Source organism: Oncorhynchus mykiss, chromosome 18, assembly GCF_057628025.1.
Source record: "Oncorhynchus mykiss isolate SJ-2025 chromosome 18, ASM5762802v1, whole genome shotgun sequence".
Classification (NCBI taxonomy): Eukaryota; Metazoa; Chordata; class Actinopteri; order Salmoniformes; family Salmonidae; genus Oncorhynchus; species Oncorhynchus mykiss.
The window spans coordinates 41,337,100-41,360,406 of NC_143039.1; the positions used below are offsets into that span (position 1 = coordinate 41,337,100).

At 41.2% G+C, this 23,307-nt stretch overlaps 1 pseudogene; it reads left to right on the plus strand.

Annotated features, from left to right (window-relative positions):
* Nucleotides 1-9,890: 9,890 nt before the first annotated feature.
* Nucleotides 9,891-11,377, plus strand: LOC149975507 (uncharacterized; annotated as a pseudogene).
* Nucleotides 11,378-23,307: the final 11,930 nt, after the last annotated feature.

Here is a 23,307-nt window from a genome sequence, read left to right on the forward strand (position 1 = left end):
ATGGAGAGAAAGATGGTGAGAAGGAGAACAAAAGGAGAGAAACAAATAAGATTGCTGTCATCATGACACTATTATGTACAATCACTAGTAACGGTAATCAAAAATTGCTAAAAGGTTTTAAAAACAATTCTAATGAATCCAACAGCTGGACAATGGATGAAGATACTCCAAACTGTATATATATATTTTTAAATCAGATATTGACTGAATTATAGCACATAAAACATTTAACTGGCACAGACAAAATAATGGAGTTCAGGGACTTGGGTTTATTGTCAAATTGAACTTTTTTTATTTCTTAGAATGCACTCATACATACATTTTCTAACGGTATCATGTATTTTATTTTGTGTTAAAATAAAGTTAGGTGTGCCTCATTTGCATAAATACACTGGGTTATTTTGCATATATTAATACATATGAATACATAAAGGGGTGGAACAGGGCTGCAACCACCAAAAACTTGTTCATTGTAATGGCTGGAATGCAATAAATGGAACGCTATCAAACAAATAAGGAAACCATGTTTGACACCGTTCCAATAATTCCATTCCAGCCATTACAATGAGCCCGTCCTCCTATATCTCCTCCCACCATCTCCACTAATCTATGCCTACCTGCAGTCACCAGCGCTGTCTAGTCTGCCTCATTAATTACTGTTGTTGTCACGTTCTGTCGCATAATTCAACAGGTGTGTCAATAGCAGGATAGTTTCAGATTACAAATCAATAGACTTGGCTCTAAATAACACCTATCTATACATACTTCACGTTGTTTGCAAGATCAGACATAGTATGACTATAATCCGAATGTTCAATTTTGGAAGTTGCTTTCATTTCAGAGCATAATTTGTAAACATTTCAACTGCATTCAATTATTACTTTTTTTCAATTCTACAAAAAATGCACACCCATCAAAATGATGTCTTTCTTCTCTTTCTTGTGACGTACAGTGCCTTCGGAAAGTATTCAGACCCCTTTACCCTTTCCACAGTTTGTTACATTACAGCCTTTTTCTAAAATGGATTAAATATTTTTTTAAATCAGCAATCTATACACAATTCCCCATAATGACAAAGCGAAAACAGGTTTTTAGAAATTGTTGCATATTTAGTAAAAATTAAAAACAGAAATACCTTATTGACATAAGTATTCAGACCCTTTGCTATGAGACTCGAAATTGAGCTCAGGAGGAGGCTTGGGCAAGTTGCTGTCGGGGGGTACAGAGCTGTTGACCGGGGTAGGGGTAGCCAGGTGGAAAGCATGGCCAGCCATGGAAAGATGCTTATTGAAATTCTCGATTATCGTAGAGGGTATGGTAGAGGGTATGAGGGTATGGTCGAATGTGAGTACATTGGAGGTAAATCTATGCGTTGGGTGACGATGAGAGTGGTTCCATCTCTGGAGGCATCAGTTAACCTAGGCGAGGTCTCCACATGTGTGTAGGTTGGGACGAAAGAGCTATCTAATGCATTTTGAGCGGGACTGAGGTCTCTACAGTGAAATAAAACAATAACGACTAGCCAAGACAGCAGGAGATAAGGCATGTTGACATTAGAGAGAGGCATAAAGCAATCACGGGTGTTGATCAGGAGAGCTAAGACAACAACGGGTAAATGGCGATGAATGGGCAGAGAGGGTCAGTTAGGTACATACAGGACCTGAGGTCGAGGCTGGGGCCGACAAGTAAACAAAATGAGGTACTGTGTTATTGAAACAGTCCAGGGGGCATCAGCTGTGTAGCCGAGTGATCATAGCCTGCACAAAGTGTGCCTACCAACACGCACAGATCAAGTGTACAGGATCAGCACCACTTGCTTATCAAAGATTCTTATTGGTTTCATAGCTTAAACTTCAATAATTAGGACTATAGGCTACATTTCTGTTGATTTTGTGACACTACGCAATGAGCGTAACCAAGCCGCCACTTTTACAGGTGCACAATATTTTCTGTGTGGGACAGTTTCAGAAAAGCAAACTAAATCCAACTAAGTGCATAGTCATAGCTGATTTAAAAAAAAAATTTTTTACAAGGCTTTAGCTCATTTGAATCTGCCGCGAATAAGAGCAAAGGACCATTCTGAGAGCAACACACACACTATAGCAAGAGAGCAGGGAGGGGCGAAAAAGTAGGCTGTGTCGTTTTGATAGTATTGTCATCATTTTAACAGTACCCTATCACACATTGTGTAATGTAAATGAATGATAACTGAGTGAAAGTTTGCCTTCTTCTATAAGTAGGCTACACACAGTACGGTACTGGTCCAACATACAGCATTTATAAAAATGTAGGCCTATCTGAAATGCAGGGAAAGATGAACGGAGCAAATTACAGAGAGATCCTTGATGAAAACCTACTCCAGAGCGCTCAGGTCCTCAGACTGGGGCAAATGTTTTTAACATGTGGAGCCGCACATTGCAGTTTACATGTGAGGTGAAAACATGTTAAAGGTGGTATTAAAGGTGGTGTTAACATGTGAACTCTACATGTAATACATGTGAAAATGTGGTTTTACATGTGAAATTTAAGTTCAACATGTGAAAACAGCAATTTCACATGTGAAAATGTGATTTTTCACATGAAACTGCAAATTTGACCTGCGTTTTATTGTAAGGGAAACTAGACCTCATAACTTGTCTTGTAATCCGTATATAAGAGAACTAACGGGACTGCCCCAGTGGAGCTCACTTCAGACTGGTACTTTATGCATCTAAGTTTGACTGTGACCTCTCCAGCTTGCTGTTAATGAACAATGATTCAACCACCGTTATGCAGGGATCTTTTGACCCAGGCGAACGGGGAGATTTCCCACCTTAACACAGGATCCATGGCCCCCTGGGCTTGGCCTGAGAGTTGATAAATCTGAATGCACGTTTGTGAGAAGTGGTGTGACCAGAAACCGTTCACTGTTAAGGTCTTTTCAGCTGCTATCTCTGCCTGTCATATAGGTAATCTTCGACAATAACACAGTAGCGAAACATCCTCTGTTATGTCGTTTCATGAAGGGAGAGCTTTGCTTTACACCCAGTCTCCATGCCTCTAGCTCCGATCTGGGACATGTCTATTGTGCTTGAGGTGAATTATCAGCAACCTTTTGAGCCGCTGGAAGGAGTTGAATATCTCTCCTTCAAGAGAGAAATTTACTGGGGGGAAGGGTGGTCCAAAAAGAGGAGGGTTTTTTTTTGCTCTGGGGAGGTTTTGTTGTTTTTGGAGAGGGGCACAGGGGAGGGTAGTGTGTTTTTTCTCTGGTTACATTTGCTTTTCTGCTTGTATTTCCCTATAAACAATGGCTTGACTTACTTTTGATATTATCCTAAAACAGTTTAGAAACGCTTGTGAAGGTTTAGTGTGGTGTTGCTATTATTAAGCTTTAGCTACTGCAGGTCTATGATATAAAGGCAGTGCGCCCAGGCGCTCCAACTGACTTGAGGCGGGGAAAACTGTTTCAGGCCTATCAGAGTTACTCCTATAATCTAACAATATAATGCTTATCTTTAAGCAAATTTGGATTGAAAATTAACAAAGTACCCTCCTTCTGTACGTCTACAGTATGCTGCAGTAGCCAGTAGCTGCAGTAGCCATCTAACATAAAGAAATGCATTTCGGTGTCGTAACATGCCACCGGCATATCTCTATCTCTATATCTCTATCTCGCTGGGGTTAGGCCTAAGCTTCTCTTCCTTTATATTGGCCATATGTCACACCCTGACCATAGAGAGCCCTTGGTTCTCTATGGTGTAGTAGGTCAGGGCGTGACTAGGGGGTGTTCTAGTTCAATATTTCTATGTTGGTGTTTTGTATGGTTCCCAATTAGAGGCAGCTGGTAATCGTTGCCTCTAATTGGGGCTCAGATTTAGGTAGCCATTTCTCCCACTTGTGTTTGTGGGATATTGTTTGGTTTTGTGCTTGTTGCACCACAGAGTCACGTTTTGTTGCTGGTTTATTGTTTTGTTGAAGAAGTTTCACTGTAATTAAATATGTGGAACTCCCTGCCCAGACCCCGGATCCGGCCATGGCACTGGGCTGAACTGGACTGGGCATCGGCGCAGAGGAGGGCTCCCGCCATAGAGCTGGGTTGGACGCCGTGCCTGGACTGGGCACCACATACATTGCATCTCAATGTGAAAAAAACTGTTTGCATGTTCTTCACAAAGAGGGCAACAGATGCTACTGAGCCAGATGTCTATGTGTCAGGGGAGAAGCTCCAGGTGGTGTCTGATTTTAAGTACCTTGGCATCATACTTGATTCCAACCTCTCTTTTAAAAAGCATGTGAAAAAGGTAATTCAGATAATCAAATTCAACCTAGCTAATTTCCGATTTATACGAAATTGTTTGACTACAGAGGTAGCATAACTGTACTTCAAATCTATGATACTTCCCCACTTAACATACTGCTTGACTAGTTGGGCCCAAGCTTGCTGTACAACATTAAAACCAATTCAGTCTGTCTACAAACAGGCTCGCAAAGTGCTTGATGGGAAGCCCAATAGCCATCATCACTGTTACATCCTCAGAAAGCATGAGCTCCTGAGTTGGGAAAATCTTGTGCAATACACCGACGCATGTCTTGTATTCAAGATCCTAAATGGCCTCGCTCCCCCTCCACTGAGTATTTTTGTTAAACAGAAAACCCAAACATATGGCAGCAGATCCACAAGGTCTGCCAAGAGAGGTGACTGTATAAGGAAAAGCAACTTTAGTAAATCCGCTTTCTCTGAGAGCTTCCCATGTCTGAAATACACTGCCATCAGACACACATAACTGCACCACATATCACACTTTCATTGAAGACATGGCTAAAGGTCAATCAGATTTGTGAACATAATCCCTAGCTGTGTATTGCCGCTTTCCATGTTGTCTGTTGTCTGTAGCTTGTGAGGTGTGGAAACACTTTGTTGCTTTTATGAATTTTGTCTTGCTTGTCCTATGTTGCTCCATCTGTATGCTATGTCTTGCTTGTTCTATGTTGCTCTGTGTGTGCTCACTGCTCAATGATTGTCTATACTGTAATTGTTTTTAATAACCTGCCCAGGGACTGCTGTTGAAAATTAGCCGGCTGGCTAAAACCGGCACTTTTACTGAAACGTTGATTAATGTGCACTGTCCCTGTAAAAATAAACGAAATAAACTAAACTAAACACACGCCTTGGTCCGTTTCGTACAACAATCGTGACACTATATATATATTTATTAAAATGTTAATATCATATAGTGGACACCTTCGCCTAATAGGCCTATCTGTGCGTGCAATGCCCTCATACATTTAGTGCTCAAATCTCTAACAGCTGAACCATGAGTTGGACAATTATTGTTTTAGGAAAGTAGCCTAAAAACCAACAGAAAAAATAGGCTATAAAGTTTGGCTACACAAGGAATAGTGTTCTTGTAATTTGTTATAGTCTGTTTTTAAGGTAAATGTGGCTCATTTGGCCAATATTCCTCGTTTATTGATGGTGCTGACTGCGCCAGGTCGGATCTGAATGCTAATGAAGATTCATATGAAGATTATGAAGATATTAGAATATTTGCATGAAAATCTGTCACCAATTGGATGGAAACCTAACTAGTGCAGGAGTCCAGTGTCACTGTGATTATGCCTGCACATCATAGTTCACCAGCAGCTCCAAACATCTAAAGAATAAGCTACCAGCCAAACAAGATTGTAAGAATTGTACTTTAACTGCCCCCTCATACTCAACTCTGTAATGTGTCTGTATCTATGTAATTGTATACTGTATGTATTTATGTAAAAATAGGATGGAAGTAAGTCCCCGACTTTATTGTGCAATTTCGCTCACTTTTTTTGGGGGGTATGTATGTATTTTGTTTAACTGACAAATAAAATCAATCAATCAATCCAATCTGTGCAGCGGCCAATTGATGAATGGAAAGAGTCATCTGTTACAAAACACCAAAAAGTTGAATGACATTCGGAGATTGTCAAACCAAACCTTCAATACTGGGTAAGCTTACAAGGTAGGGAGATATGTACAGTTAAAGTCAGAAGTTTACATGCACTTTGGTTGGAGTCATTAAAACTTGTTTTTCAACCACTCCACAAATTTCTTGTTAACAATGTTACGTTCCCCAGTTTATGTGTTGTAGATTGTGTTTGTGCATGTGTTTATTTCAGGAAATGGCTTCCTGAAATCCCTCAAGCAGCTGATTGGTCGACTCAAGATCTAATTGGAGAGCTGACCCCGCCCCCTCGTCAAGACGCAGCTGTCTCCAATTACCCATTCAATCTGAAGCTATATAAAAGCCAGTGTTCTGTTCAGCAGAGAGAGATTTGCTGGGAGGTCATTGCATAGGGGATTTGCTAGAGATTTGCTGGGAGGTCATTGCAGAGCGATTGATTGTGATAGAGAGATTTGTAGGTAGGGATTGCTGAGAGAGATTTTTGCTGGGAGTTCGTTGTTGGTATGTTTTGTGAGTTTGTTGCTCAGGTAGAGCTTATTTGATGTGCTTTGTTAGTTTGTGAAATTGTTTAATATCCTGTTTCATTTGTTCCCAGGGGGGAAGGGGAAGGTACCTTGGGAGTGTTTAGGCAAGAGGCCCGCGGGCATACATATACCCGTAGTATATTCACTGTCTAGGCACACTAGGTAAGACCTGGGCAGACCACCCCTTGTATTTTGGTTAGGGCACCAGGTGGTGCTAAATTAGGTAAGTAGTGGGTAGGCAGGTAAGATAGGAGAGGGGGGGGGGGCTTTGAGATTTACTTTCTTTGCTTTGGTTCCGTCCAGCCCCTTTTCCCCATATTACCGCGTAAAGGAATAAAGTCCTTGTAAACGGTACCACATTCTGTCTGTCATCCTTACTCGCACCTACAGTCCATACCTCTTTCACTTCACAGAGTTTAGTGGTAGCAGGGTGTTGCGTTCCCTCTTCATAGAGGCGTGCGTAACAACAAACTATAGTTTTGGTAAGTTGGTTAGGACATCTACTTTGTGCATGACACAAGCAATTATTCCAACAATTGTTCACAGACAGATTATTTCACCTATAATTCACTGTATCACAATTCCAGTGGGTCAGAACTTTACAGACAGTACACTAAGTTGACTGCATTTAAACAGCTTGGAAAATTCCAGAAAATTATGTCATGGCTTTAGAAGCTTCTGATAGGCTAATTGACATCATTTGAGTCAATTGGAGGTGTACCTGTGGATGTATTTCAAGGCCTACCTTCAAACTCCGTGCCTCTTTGCTTGACATCATGGGAAAATCAAAATAAATCAGCCAAGACTCTCTTTTCATTGTCAATTAGGTTAGTATTGTGGAGTAACTACAATGTTGTTCCATCCTCAGTTTCCTCCTATCACAGCCATTAAACTCTGTAGCTGTTTAATACTCACCATTGGCCTCATGTTGAAATCCCTGAGTGGTTTCTTCCTCTCCGGCAACTGAGTTAGGAAAGACACCTGTATCTTTGTAGTAACTGGGTGTATTGATACACCATCCAAAGTGTTATTAATAACTTCACCATGCTCAAAGGGATATTCAATGGCTGCTTTTTACTTATATTTTACACATCTACCAATAGGTGCCCTTCTTTGCGAGGCATTGGAAAACATCCTTGGTCTTTGTGGTTTAATCTGTGTTACAGATTCACCTCGACTGAGTCACTCAACAATCAAGTTAAACACTATTATTGCACATAGAGTGAGTCCATGCAATGTATTATGTGACCACTCCTGAACGTATTTAGGCTTGCCATAACAAAGGGCTTGAATACTTACTGACTCAAGATATTTCAGCTTTTTATTTTTTACTGAATTTGTAAAAAAAAATCACAACTCCACTTTGACATTACGGTGTATTGTGTGTAGGCCAGTGACAAAAAAATGTCAATTTAATCCACTAACTTCAAGCTGCAACACAAAATGTGGGAAAAGTCAATGGGTGCGAATACTTTCTGAAGGCACAGTACATTACATTACTTCTGTGATATTTTGTGGTCGTGGTGCCTGTACCACTGCCTCGATTTTGTCCTGTGTTTTGTGCAATCCATTGCAGTCAATCTCATGTCCACAGAAGACAATCTTGTCTTTGAAGAACTCACACTTCTTTAAGTTTGCCTGTAGACCATACTCTTTCAGTCTTTTCAGGACCTCTTCCAGGTTAGCCAGGTGCTCTTTGTCGGTGCGTCCTGTTATGATCATGTCATCCAGGATACACTGGGTTCCTGGGATTCCTTGCAAAATCTGGTCAGTAGTTCGTTGCCAAATGGCTGGGGCTGATGCAATGCCAAAAACCAGGCGGTTATACCTGTATAGACCTTTGTGTGTGTTTATTGTCAGGTACTGTTTGGAACTCTCTTCAACCGGTAGCTGCAGGTAAGCCTGTTTCAGATCGATTTTACTGAAGTGTTTCCCACCAGCTAGTGCAGCAAAGATGTCATCCAGACGTGGTAGGGGGTATTGGTCCACATGCAACATTGAATTCACAGTTACCTTGAAGTCCCCACACATTCTAACAGACCCGTCTTTCTTCACAATAGGAACTATGGGTGTGGCCCATTCGCTTCTGTCCACTTTCGTCAGGATCCCTGTATCCTGCAAGCGATCGATTTCCGCTTCCACCTTTGGTCTCAGGGAGTATGGAACAGATCTGGCTTTGCAGAATTTCGGGGTTGCGTCATCTCTTAGTACCAGTTTTGCTGTGAAGCCTTTTACTGTTCCCATCTGATCACTGAAAACTGTGTTGTATTTCTTCCGCAAGTGTTCCAGTGTTTGGTCTGTGCCTTTCTCTTTGGACTGGAACGTGTGGAGCATTTTCAAGTCACACCAATTCAGCTTTATTTTTGAAATCCATTCCCTGCCAAATAATGGGGGGCCACTTCCAGGCACCACATACAGCTGTAACTGCTGTGTTTGCCCCCCATAATGCACTCTGACCTGGAACGCCCCCATTGGGCTCAATCTCTCTCCTGAGTATCTTCAGCAACACATTTGTGTTCTTCAGCTTGATAGCCTTAAAGTGCTCATTGTAGACAGTAGTGGAAATTATAGACACTGCAGATCCTGTGTCCAGCTCCATTTTGAGGGGTTTGCCTTCGATATCTGGTGTCACCCATATTATGCTACTGCTGGGAGAAGTCACTGTGTTTAACTCCATTGTACCAATTAATCGTTCATCTGAATCACTGCCACTGTTCTCTGCTAGTGCATTCACCAACCCTTTAATTTTCTCAGTTTTACTGTTGTGACTGAATTTTGCTTTGCATGCTCTTTGAATGTGCCCTCTTCTACTGCATTTGTGACAAATTTCGTCTTTGAAACGGCAGTCCTCTGCTCTGTGACCATCTCTGTCACACCTGTTGCATTTTCCGGCCACACGGGGGCGCTGTCGACTGCGTGAAAACTTGTGCAGGGAAATTTGTGACAGGTCAGTACTTCTTTTACTTTGCAACTCAAATGCATCTTTAGTCGCGATTTCCATAGCCACAGCAATTTCAACAGCCTTTGCAAACGTGAGCTCTGATTCTGTGAGCAAACGTTTTTGAATGTGTTCATGTTTCAGTCCACACACAAATCTATCCCTTAATGTGTCATTTAGGTTCTCTCCAAACTGGCAATGTTCAGACAGTTTCTTCAACACTTAGTACTTATTTATGTAATAAGAAAGACTCGGAATACAAGCAATTGAACTGGAGCTTCACATTTACTCAAACTAGTTAGTACCAGAATAACATAGAACAATACTGCGCATGACCAAGGGTGCTCCATCCTTAAAGGGGACATCAGTAATTAACAGAACATAACAAAAATGACTGTAAAAACGGTTAAATCCCTGTGAATTGATGAGTAATTCAAAAAATTCAGCCAGGTCACCCTTGATGCAAGTTAGTTGTCGACGTTCATCCATGTCTGAGGACGTCGGGAGATGACGTGGAAACTGGCAACGAGGGGCAACAGTGAGTAAGTATCTGCCTCTGATTCCAAAGGTTGCAAGTTCTAATCCAGCGAAATAAAAACATTTTTATAATGTTTCATTTACGCCTGTCGCAAACCTTACGCCTTTGAACACACCGACTGCGTCATTTCATCACTGCTGCGTAACATTTTGCACAGCTGGGCAGCTATACTGATGAAGGTACCTTTTGCACTGGTCGCATGCGGTTGGACACATGGAGGATAGAATCATTTTCGCAGTATCCTCAAAACCATGTATTTTTGACACAACTGCTGAACAGCTACAGGGACATAATCACAAAAAATGCTGCTTGGAGACACGTGTCCACGATAGTAGGATTGCCAGATCAGTTTAGTAGTGAGCTTGTGCTAGATGTGGCTAACCTGGCTTGCTAACCTAGCCAATGAGGTGTGTGTGTGAAGAAATAGTCATATAAATGATGCTAGTTACTACCCCTGATAACTTTCCCAAATAATCATGTTTGAAAGAGTGTGAATGTCAGATAAATAGTAATAGAAATGGTAGATACTGTACCCCTGATAATTTGGTCATATAACCGTGTGTGTGTGTGTGTCTATGTGTACAGTAGGTGACATGTCCATGATAGCTATCTAATAACTATAGTTATGCTAGGTAATGGTTTGGCTTATCATGTTCATGTCTATGTAGAAGAAGACTGTAGGAGGAAGTGGAGAGGACTCAGGGACAGGTATCAGAGAGAGAGAAGGGCAGAGAAAGAGAAGAAAAGGTCTGGGTCAGCAGCTTCAGGCCAGCAGCCTTGGCACTTCTGCCACAGTCTTTCTTTTCTGGATCCATTTATTGTGCCTAGGGCAACGAGTGGCAATTTAACAGCCAGACCCTCTACTACGTCATCCACAAGTGTTGTCGCCAAGACCCTCGTCAAGACCCTCAACGTCATCTACAAGTGCGACCATCGCCTCCACCGGAGGAGCGAGACCCTCTACAACGTCTACATCATCCACGAGTATGACCACTACCGGTGCAGCCATGGAAGATGATGAAATGGAGGAAGCACCTTTGGATCTATGACCACCTGAGATTATTATGAACCTCACGGAAGGGACCACTGAGGACCTCGTTGAACAGGATGTGGCCGTGGAGACAAACAAGGAGAGAAACAGAGAGAAACGAAGAGGAACAACGTCACACCAGGCGTCCACAGAGGTACCAGCCCATAGATCCACTCAACTCGTTTCAGCAAGGCTCCTCCAAGCCGTCGAGAGGGATGCAGCCCAACCTGATGCTCACAGGAAGGAGGATGAAGAGACCCTCTTTGCCATGAGCCTGGTGCCAACACTGAAGAGGCTGCCTCAGCAAAGAAAAGCGGTAGTCAAGGTTAAAATGTATCAGCTGCTTTTCCAAGCCGAGTTCAATGATAAAAAAGTGTTTTCTCTACATCACAGGAAGTGTCATAAGTGTTGAGACAGTGAAGTAAAGTAGGCTACTAGCCTACTCATGTAGGCTAATTGGTATTTCAGATCAAAGTATTAATATGAGGCAAATGTATAGCTGTTGTTTCTAGGTTAGAAAATATCCCAAAACAACAGTTTGCTGTCTAAATATTTGCCTGTCATATTCATCTTTTGATCTGAAATACAAATTCCATGAGTAAACAGCGAGTATTACCAACTTTGCCGCACTGTTCCAATATTTATGCCTATAACTACACTACACAAGCAGTATTTAGTTAATATAACACCATAAAAGGTGAGATTTATGTTATGTTAAGCTTGTATGTGTTGTTTTTCTCTTCGCCTCCGGAGATGGAGTGAATTTAGCCGACCAGCTCACAGGAAGAGGAGAGGAGTTGTCCTAGTTGTTGTTTTGATCTCTCTCATTGTACCTTTCTTTTCACACACGTCAGTTCCGTTTAAATTCGGTCAATTCATAAAGTCATTTTTTATAAAGTCTTAGGATAGCATAAATGATTAGTGTTACATATATTTCTGAATTGACAAAATTGAAACTCATACACCGGAGAATTCACAGATGCTCTTGTTGGTCTCCTACAAGACTAAATGTGAATATATTGCTTTCATTTAAAACCACTTGAAAACCAGGGTGTTGAAACTGTTTGTGAAGTTAAGTTCAATCGACTGGTCCATGACGTCCAGGGGCCATTTGTTTGTTTAGCTGTGTTATGGCTACATATTATTTTTTTCCAGAGAGACACACACACTCCTCTTCTCCACTCCTCTCTGTCCCTCAGATCTCCAGTTACCTGCCCTCTCTCTCTTTATGGCCATGTCTGAAGTTCCCCTACTACGTCTAGGCTTCATGAGTAGTCCCTGTATCGGTCTGCAGTTGTGCCAAAAATACATGCTCTTGTTGTTCTCTTACAGATTACAGGCTACACATTCATTTTTTAAAAACATTTTATGTACACGCACACACATCTCTTTCAATAGTTCTATTTTTAAAAACATTTTTACAACACACACACCTATCCTGTTCTTTCCTATACTTGAATACTAATTAAATTATGTTTTCATAGTCAGTTGTTTCAGTTGTTTATTAATATCTCATTTAGACTTCATCTGCTTATTTCTTCCTTACACCTTTGCAGATCTAAGACGAGATGAAAGTAAAAACACATTCGCTTCCTAATTAGTTTTTTTTCCCACCTGTATTTTGTCAGGCCAGTGAACATGGTGGTAAACTGTACTATTTGTATGGACCCTAGGTTACCTAGGTTACCCTTTCCCTTTGTTATCATACTAACTGTATGTCGTATAACCTTAATTAGTGCTCCCGCTCACCTGGTGTACCATGCCTGGTGTGTATAATACTGATGTTAATGGGAGAGGGAAGGGTTCAGGTGTGGTCTTTACTCACAAATTTCACTTAAATATAGCTTCCAAATGAAGAGAGACAATGATACATAAAGTAATCTGGGGGAAAATGCAATTTTATGGACAATGGTGGATGGTTCTTAAAATAACCTTTGTTTGATCTTAAAAGACCTGTTTCACTCCACGGCATACTGCCATGGGACTTCACCTGCTGCCGATGAGAAGTAGGTTGTCAGCTTCTCCCTCACCTGCAGTGCCTGTCTGGGGACGTTGTTGGCACCTGCCCTGGTGACATCAGGTTGGTGACTATTTGGCGTGGCCATCTCCACCCGGAGCAGCTCCTGGAATGACCTCCGCATGTAGTTGTGGAGAACTTATGTGGCCTTTACGCAGGCATCGACATTTGAGGGGCTGAGACCAAGCACGCTCCAATACATTCCCCACCGGGCTGCCAGAATCCCAAAGGCGCATTCAACAACTAACCTTGCCCTGGATAGTCGTTTGTTAAAGATCCTTACAGGCTTTGGCAATGGCAGCTGGCGTCCAGCGTAGGGCCTCATGAGGTTGGTTCTTAAAGGGAAGGCCTCGTCGCCGACGAAGACGTGGGGAACAGGTCCCAGGTCTTCAGCCCCAGGGAGTGATGCAGGTGGTGGAAACTCCAGGGTGCTATCCTGAAGTGCCTGGCCGAAGGCAGTGTCCCGGAGAGTCCCGCCATCACTGCCCTTGCCGTAAGCACCAACATTGACAACACGAAAATAGTAGATGGCATCAACAACAGCCAAGAGTACAACTGAATATGTACCCTTGTAGTTGTAGAATTGCGAACGTGAGCACGGTGGAGCCTGGATTACTACATGTTTCCCATCAATGGAGCCAAGACAGTTGGGGAAATTCCACCTCTCCTAGAACTCGGCAGCGATGGCCCTCCAGTCTTCCTCCTTGGGGACAGGCATGTATTTACCAACTAGACAGTCCCAAATGGCTTGTGCCACAGAGGGGACAATGCCTGCCACCGTGGACCGTCCAACTCGGAAGCTGAATCCTATGGTCCTGTAGGAGTCTCCTGTCGCCAAGAATCTGAAAACATAATTCAAAATAATGATCAATATTGTGTGTAACTTGAATTCCACCCACATATTATATCTACTGCATAGCTACCTCGCTACAGTTTATTATGCTCTACTAATTAAATTGTAATACTCATCAACCATCATTAACAATGCCGTGAAACTGTACAATTCAGTCTATGACTATATCAATAAACTGTAGCCCAGGCCAACTCTACTCTTAGAAAGAATGGTACTATCTACTTAAAAGGGTTCTCCAGCTGTCCCCATAGGAGATCCCTTTTTGGTTCCAGGTAGTACCCCTTTTGGTTCCAAGTAGAACCCTATTGGGTTCCATGTATAACATTTCCCCCAAAGGGTTATACCTGGAACCAAAAATGGTTATCCTATGGTGAAAGCAGGACACTTTTGGAACCTTTTTCTCTAAGAGTGTATGTGAGTACAATAAGAATGTAATGAATGACTAACTGTCTTGAACAACAATGGGTCCTGGAGAAGACTAGCCTACCTTCATCAGAGCAGAAGGCACCTTTCTTTTCATTTGGTAACATTGCATAATTAAAAAAGGATTATAAACCAACTTTGGGAAAAGTTATAGTCCTAATGAACATTCTGTAAAAGTACATCTGATGTCAAGTAGGGATTATTAATAGAGAGCCCTTTAGCTAGCTAGGTTGCACATAAAAACAACGTATCAAATATCAATCAATTATGGTATCAAAGGCTTTCAAAATGTACTAGAATGTATCTTACCGGAGACAAATCGCCAGCAGCCATTTGTCAGATAGCAGCTCTTCCCTGTGCTTCAAGCATTGAGCTGTTTATGACTTCAAGCCTATCAACTCCCGAGATTAGGCTGGTGTAACCGATGTGAATGGCTAGCTAGTTAGCGGGGTGTGCGCTAATAGCGTTTCAAACGTCACTCGCTCTGAGACTTGGAGTAGTTGTTCCTTTGCTCTGCAAGGGCTGAGGCTTTTGTGGAGCGATGTGTAACGATGCTTCAAGGGTGGCTGTTGTCGATGTGTTCCTGGTTCGAGCCCAGGTAGGGGCGAGGAGAGGGACGGAAGCTAAACTGTTGCACTGGCAATACTAAAGTGCCTATTAGAACATCCAATAGTCAAAGGTATATGAAATACAAATGGTATAGAGAGAAATAGTCCTATAATTCCTATAATAACCTCAACCTAAAACGTTTTACTTGGCAATATTGAAGACTCATGTTCAAAGGAACCACCAGCTTTCATATGTCCTCATGTTCTGAGCAAGGGACTTAAACTTGAGCTTTTTTACATGGCACATATTGCACTTTTATTTTCTTCTCCAACACTTTGTTTTTGCATTATTTAAACCAAATTGAACATGTTTCACTATTTATTTGAGGCTAAATTGATTTGATTGATGTATTATATTAAGTTAAAATAAAAGTGTTAATTCAGTATTGCTGTAATTGGCATAATTACAAATAAATAAATACATTTTAAAAAATTCCAATTAATCGGTATCGTATTTTTTGGGGGGTCCTCCAATAATCAGTATCAGTATCGGCGTTGAAAAATCATAATCGGTCGACCTCTAAACATCACTCAGAGATGCACAAACTAGGCAAGTCAGTTAAGAACAAATTCTTATTTTCAATGACGGCCTAGGAACAGTGGGTTAACTGCCTGTTCAGGGGCAGAACAACAGATTTGTACCTTGTCAGCTCGGGGGTTTAAACTTGCAACCTTCCGGTTACTAGTCCAACGCTCTAACCACTAGGCTACCCTACCGCCCCCATATAACATTCAAAATGGGTGAACCTGGGCAGGGATTCCTTTAACAATTGACTTTCAGCACGCTTATAGGGAAGGGCATTCAACATCTACAGCACGTACAAAAATGACTGATGATTGGATGAAATTGATAAGAAGATTGTGCGAGCTGTTTTTTTTAGACTTCAGTGCAGATTTGGACATTATTGATTATAATCTACTGCTGGAAAAAATGTATGTGTAATGGCCCCTGCTATATCGTGGATTAAGTTACCTGTCTAAGAACACAGAGGGTGAACTTTAATGGAAGCCTCTCCAACATAATCCAGGTAGAGTTGGACATTCCGAGGGCTGTTCTCTAGGCCCCTTACTTTAGTTTTAGAATGGGTAACAAGCAGTAAGCTAGTACAAAATATGTTTTTAAACTAAAAGCATTGTTTAAGGGACAAAATATTGACTAAACCCTAAGCCTCAACTAAATCTTGTAATTGAGCAAGTTGAGGAGACTAAACTGCTTGGAGTAACCCTGGATTAAAAAACTCTCATTGTCAAAACATATTGATGCAACGGTAGCTAAGATAAGTAATAAAGAGCTGCTTTCTTGACATTGCTATCAACAAAACAAGTCCTACAGGCCCAAGTTTTTTTGCAACTGGACTACTGCCCAGTCATATGGTCAAGTGCCACAAAGAAGTTGGCAAATTACATTTGGCCCACAACAGAGCAGCTTAAATGTACAGGGCTGACGTCAGTGACATGCATGTCAGTCTCTCCTGGCTCAAAGTAGAGAGATTGACTGTGTCACTTCTTGTCTTTTGAAAGGTTTTGACCTGTTGAAAGCACCAAGATGTCTGTTCAAACAACTAGCACACAGCTCAGACAACCATGCATATCCCACAAGACATGTCACCAGGGGTCTCTTCACAGTCTCCAAGTTCAGAGACTTTGGGAAACGCACAGTACTGCACAGAGCCATGACTACATCAAACTTTATTCCACATCAAGTAACTCATGCAAGCAGTAAAATCAGATTTAAAATACAGATAAAACTATACCTTATGGAACAACACGGACTGTGAAGAAAAACACACCTGCAAACACGCTAGTACACACACTCTACACACGTACATTGTAATATTGTTGTATGGTGGTATTATACATTTTGTAATGTAGATATGTAGTGGTGTAAAAATGTCATAGGATGTACTGTTTTATTTCTGGTTTTGTGTAACTGCCTTAATTTGTTTGGACCCCAGGAAGAGTATCTGCTGCCTCGGCATCAACTTGTGGAGATCCCTAATGAATTCGATACTCTTATCCAAAGTGACTTCCAGAAGCAATAAGGGTTAAGTGAATTGCTCAAGGTCACACAGACAGAATTTTCACCTAGTCGGCTCTGGGATTCGAAACAGCGACCTTTCTGTTAGGCTACCTGCCGCCCACCGATATAGACGTTTAGGTGCAAAAAATTGGAAATTGAAAGTGATCTGGTGCAGTGAAAAAGTGACTTGTGAATTTGTTTGTTGTACTCAGTCAATTGAACATGTACTTAGAGTATTGAAACATGATGCATTTTGATGATCTGTTTCGATTTTTATGCTAAGAGTTGTACCACGTGAATATTGCACCAAAGTGGGTGATTTCTTTTAATTACAAAACTTCTGATAATTCAAAACAGCAAAAAATGAAAGATTGCTTTCCATTATTTTCATTCCATAATACACACGCCGCCACACATTGTAGTAACTTAAGCTTAATTAGAACGAAGAAAAACACTTATGTAAAGTTTAAGAATTCAATGTTACAGCTTCAACAATACACTGATCGACTTCCAAAACAATAAGTATCTAATAAGTAACAAAATGAGTGTCTTTAATGCATTCTGAGACATGTGCTTCTCTCAAAATTTGAGGTGATAACTAAAAAGCCCTTGATTATGGATACTCGTGCATTATTCTGATAGGAGGCAAAGAACTTGAGAGGGCGATGTGACAGCATACCATCAAAACATGAGAAAAACAAGTCAAGCTGGTTTAAACATGCAGTGTGAATGATACACACATTTCGTCAAACCGGTTTACTAAAACAACACTAATTTCATGATGTATAAACATACTAAGATTGGTCTTTATTTCAGACTGGAGGATGTAAAGTCTTTATTTCGATGTAGGGGCTGTCTTCTGGTTCTTCGGAATCAGAATCAGAATGTGTCTTCTAGTTGTTCTAGTTCTAGTACAGCATGCTGCCCCACACGGAGGCCACCAGGGCGGCACTGAGGGCTGCGGTGATGATTGTGACTGGGTTACACTTGTTGGTGTCGCAGCAGGTCCTGACAATGGTGTAGGTGGCGCCCATGAGGGTGGCATCGGTGGTGTTGCACATAGCACTCTCTAGACAGCCTTGGGTGTTGAAGCCTAGGAAAGTACTGAGGGAGGGGAAGGCTAGAGAGAGAGAGATGATAAGAAGTTTAGAATGATGATGAACCTGATTCTGTGTGTGTGTGTGTGTGTGTGTGTGTCGGGCAGGGATGGGCAATTGGTGAAATTGGCACCCCTTTTGTAGGCTTGCAGATCAATTTCCAGTTGGGATCTCAACTTACTGTTGTCAGTCACTCAATTAACCATGTCAACTAACAATTTTTAGATTGGTAAATTAGGGGCTATTCCCATTGATGGAAGTTTAAGGAGAGGAAGAGATTTCAATTTACATAATATGTGCATAAGCTTTCCATTTAAATTATGTCCTTGCCTTACCTTTTGTTGTGGCTGGCAACGTGAAATTTTTTCACTGCAGCTCCAAACAGTAAATATCAGTTTACTTGTAGCCACTATCTAGTTAGCTCTAGTTAAGATCTAATAATGGGATTTTCAGTTATTTTGACTGACTCTTGATCTTTGACTAATTTCGTTAATTTGAGTTAGTAGCATGTAGGAATCATGATTCTACAAGCCTCTCGTTCGCACGTCCATAGCGGGCTTATTGGAGCTTTCATTTGTTACTGAGACCTGTGAAAGTGTTTTAAAAAATTGAATTTGTTGATTGCTAGGCATACAAATAAGATTATTTCGTGATACATTTGAAACAAGGTCTATTTGTGGCCGCAACTGGACAAGATTGTGAACGACTCTTGGTGGAATGCATTGCTTGACTGCCGTGAGGATGATAAGCACAAAACGTATTGATGCAACGGTAGCTAAGATGGGGAGAGGTCTGCCAGTAATAAGTAATAAAGAGCTGCTTTCTTGACATTGCTATCAACAAAACAAGTCCTACAGGCCCAAGTTTTTTTTCAACTGGACTACTGCCCAGTCATATGGTCAATTGCCACAAAGAGGTTGGCAAATTACATTTGGCCTAGAACAGAGCAGCACGGCTGGCCCTTAAATGTACACAGAGGGCTGACATCACTGACATGCATGTCAGTCTCTCCTGGCTCAAATAAGAGAGACTGACCGTGTCACTTCTTGTCTTTTGAAAGGTTTTGACATGTTGAAAGCACCAAGCTGTCTGTTCAAACAACTAGCACACAGCTCAGACAACCATGCATATCCCACAAGACATGTCACCAGGGGTCTCTTCACAGTCTCCAAGTTCAGAGACTTTGGGAAACACACAGTACTGCACAGAGCCATGACTACATCAAACTTTATTCCACATCAAGTAACTCATGCAAGCAGTAAAATCAGATTTAAAATACAGATAAAACTATACCTAATGGAACAACGCGGACTGTGAAGAAAAACACACCTGCAAACACGCTAGTACACACACTCTACACACGTACATTGTATCATTGTTGTATGGTGGTATTATACATTTTGTAATGTAGATATGTAGTGGTGTAAAAATGTCATAGGATGTACTGTTTTATTTCTGGTTTTGTGTAACTGCCTTAATTTGTTTGGACCCCAGGAAGAGTATCTGCTGCCTCGGCATCAACTTGTGGAGATCCCTAATGAATTCGATACTCTTATCCAAAGTGACTTCCAGAAGCAATAAGGGTTAAGTGAATTGCTCAAGGTCACACAGACAGAATTTTCACCTAGTCGGCTCTGGGATTCGAAACAGCGACCTTTCTGTCAGGCTACCTGCCGCCCACCGATATAGACGTTTAGGTGCAAAAAATTGGAAATTGAAAGTGATCTGGTGCAGTGAAAAAGTGACTTGTGAATTTGTTTGTTGTACTCAGTCAATTGAACATGTACTTAGAGTATTGAAACATGATGCATTTTGATGATCTGTTTCGATTTTTATGCTAAGAGTTGGGAAAATGTACCACGTGAATATTGCACCAAAGTGGGTGATTTCTTTTAATTACAAAACTTCTGATAATTCAAAACAGCAAAAAATGAAAGATTGCTTTCCATTATTTTCATTCCATAATACACGCGCCACACATTGTAGTAACTTAAGCTTAATTAGAACGAAGAAAAACATATGTAAGGTTTAAGAATTCAATGTTACAGCTTCAACAATACACTGATCGACTTCCAAAACAATAAGTATCTAATAAGTAACAAAATGAGTGTCTTTAATGCATTCTGAGACATGTGCTTCTCTCAAAATTTGAGGTGATAACTAAAAAGCCCTTGATTATGGATACTCTGTGCATTTTTCTGATAGGAGGCAAAGAACTTGAGAGGGCGATGTGACAGCATACCATCAAAACATGAGAAAAACAAGTCAAGCTGGTTTAAACATGCAGTGTGAATGATACACACATTTCGTCAAACCGGTTTACTAAAACAACACTAATTTCATGATGTATAAACATACTAAGATTGGTCTTTATTTCAGACTGGAGGATGTAAAGTCTTTATTTCGATGTAGGGGCTGTCTTCTGGTTCTTCGGAATCAGAATCAGAATGTGTCTTCTAGTTGTTCTAGTTCTAGTACAGCATGCTGCCCCACACGGAGCCAACCAGGGCGGCACTGAGGGCTGCGGTGATGATTGTGACTGGGTTACACTTGTTGGTGTCGCAGCAGGTCCTGACAGTGGTGTAGGTGGCGCCCATGAGGGTGGCATCGGTGGTGTTGCACATAGCACTCTCTAGACAGCCTTGGGTGTTGAAGCCTAGGAAAGTACTGAGGGAGGGGAAGGCTAGAGAGAGAGAGATGATAAGAAGTTTAGAATGATGATGAACCTGATTCTGTGTGTGTGTGTGTGTGTGTGTGTGTGTCGGGCAGGGATGGGCAATTGGTGAAATTGGCACCCCTTTTGTAGGCTTGCAGATCAATTTCCAGTTGGGATCTCAACTTACTGTTGTCAGTCACTCAATTAACCATGTCAACTAACACTTTTTAGATTGGTAAATTAGGGGCTATTCCCATTGATGGAAGTTTAAGGAGAGGAAGAGATTTCAATTTACATAATATGTGCATAAGCTTTCCATTTAAATTATGTCCTTGCCTTACCTTTTGTTGTGGCTGGCAACGTGAAATTTTTTCACTGCAGCTCCAAACAGTAAATATCAGTTTACTTGTAGTCACTATCTAGTTAGCTCTAGTTAAGATCTAATAATGGGATTTTCAGTTATTTTGACTGACTCTTGATCTTTGACTAATTTCGTTAATTTGAGTTAGTAGCATGTAGGAATCATGATTCTACAAGCCTCTCGTTCGCACGTCCATAGCGGGCTTATTGGAGCTTTCATTTGTTACTGAGACCTGTGAAAGTGTTTTAAAAAATTGAATTTGTTGATTGCTAGGCATACAAATAAGATTATTTCGTGATACATTTGAAACAAGGTCTATTTGTGGCCGCAACTGGACAAGATTGTGAACGACTCTTGGTGGAATGCATTGCTTGACTGCCGTGAGGATGATAAGCACAAAACGCATTGATGCAACGGTAGCTAAGATGGGGAGAGGTCTGCCAGTAATAAGTAATAAAGAGCTGCTTTCTTGACATTGCTATCAACAAAACAAGTCCTACAGGCCCAAGTTATTTTTCAACTTTACTACTGCCCAGTCATATGGTCAATTGCCACAAAGAGGTTGGCAAATTACATTTGGCCTAGAACAGAGCAGCACGGCTGGCCCTTAAATGTACACAGAGGGCTGACATCAGTGACATGCATGTCAGTCTCTCCTGGCTCAAATAAGAGAGACTGACTGTGTCACTTCTTGTCTTTTGAAAGGTTTTGACATGTTGAAAGCACCAAGCTGTCTGTTCAAACAACTAGCACACAGCTCAGACAACCATGCATATCCCACAAGACATGTCACCAGGGGTCTCTTCACAGTCTCCAAGTTCAGAGACTTTGGGAAACGCACAGTACTGCACAGAGCCATGACTACATCAAACTTTATTCCACATCAAGTAACTCATGCAAGCAGTAAAATCAGATTTAAAATACAGATAAAACTATACCTTATGGAACAACGCAGCTGTGAAGAAAAACACACCTGCAAACACGCTAGCACACACACTCTACACACGTACATTGTAATATTGTTATATGGTGGTATTATACATTTTGTAATGTAGATATGTAGTGGTGTGAAAATGTCATAGGATGTACTGTTTTATTTCTGTATTTGTGTAACTGCCTTAATTTGTTTGGACCCCAGGAAGAGTATCTGCTGACATTGCAGCAACTTGTGGAGATCCCTAATAAATACAATACTCTTATCCAAAGCGACTTCCAGAAGCAATAAGGGTTAAGTGAATTGCTCAAGGTCACACACACAGAATTTTCACCTAGTCGGCTCTGGGATTCGAACCAGCGACCTTTCTGTTAGGATACCTGCCGCCCACCGATATAGACGTTTAGGTGCAAAAAAATGGAAATTGAAAGTGATCTGGTGCAGTGAAAAAGTGACTTGTGAATTTGTTTGTTGTACTCAGTCAATTGAACATGTACTTAGAGTATTGAAACATGATGCATTTTGATGATCTGTTTAGATCTTTATGCTAAGAGTTGGGAAAATGTACCATGTGAAAATTGCACCAAAGTGAGTGATTCCTTTTAATTACAAAACTGCTGATAATTCAAAACAGCAAAAAATGAAAGATTGCTTTCCATTATTTTCATTCCATAATACACACGCCGCCACACATTTTAGTAACTTAAGCTTAATTAGAACGAAGAAAAACACTTATGTAAAGTTTAAGAATTCAATGTTACAGCTTCAACAATACACTGATCGACTTCCAAAACAATAAGTATCTAATAAGTAACAAAATGAGTGTCTTTAATGCATTCTGAGACATGTGCTTCTCTCAAAATTTGAGGTGATAACTAAAAAGCCCTTGATTATGGATACTCGTGCATTATTCTGATAGGAGGCAAAGAACTTGAGAGGGCGATGTGACAGCATACCATCAAAACATGAGAAAAACAAGTCAAGCTGGTTTAAACATGCAGTGTGAATGATACACACATTTCGTCAAACCGGTTTACTAAAACAACACTAATTTCATGATGTATAAACATACTAAGATTGGTCTTTATTTCAGACTGGAGGATGTAAAGTCTTTATTTCGATGTAGGGGCTGTCTTCTGGTTCTTCGGAATCAGAATCAGAATGTGTCTTCTAGTTGTTCTAGTTCTAGTACAGCATGCTGCCCCACACGGAGGCCACCAGGGTGGCACTGAGGGCTGCGGTGACAGAGAGCTTGGCAGAGGTTGCGCCGCTGATTGTGACTGGGTTACACTTGTTGGTGTCGCAGCAGGTCCTGACAATGGTGTAGGTGGCGCCCATGTGGGTGGCATTGGCGGTGTTGCACATAGCACTCTCCAGACAGCCTTGG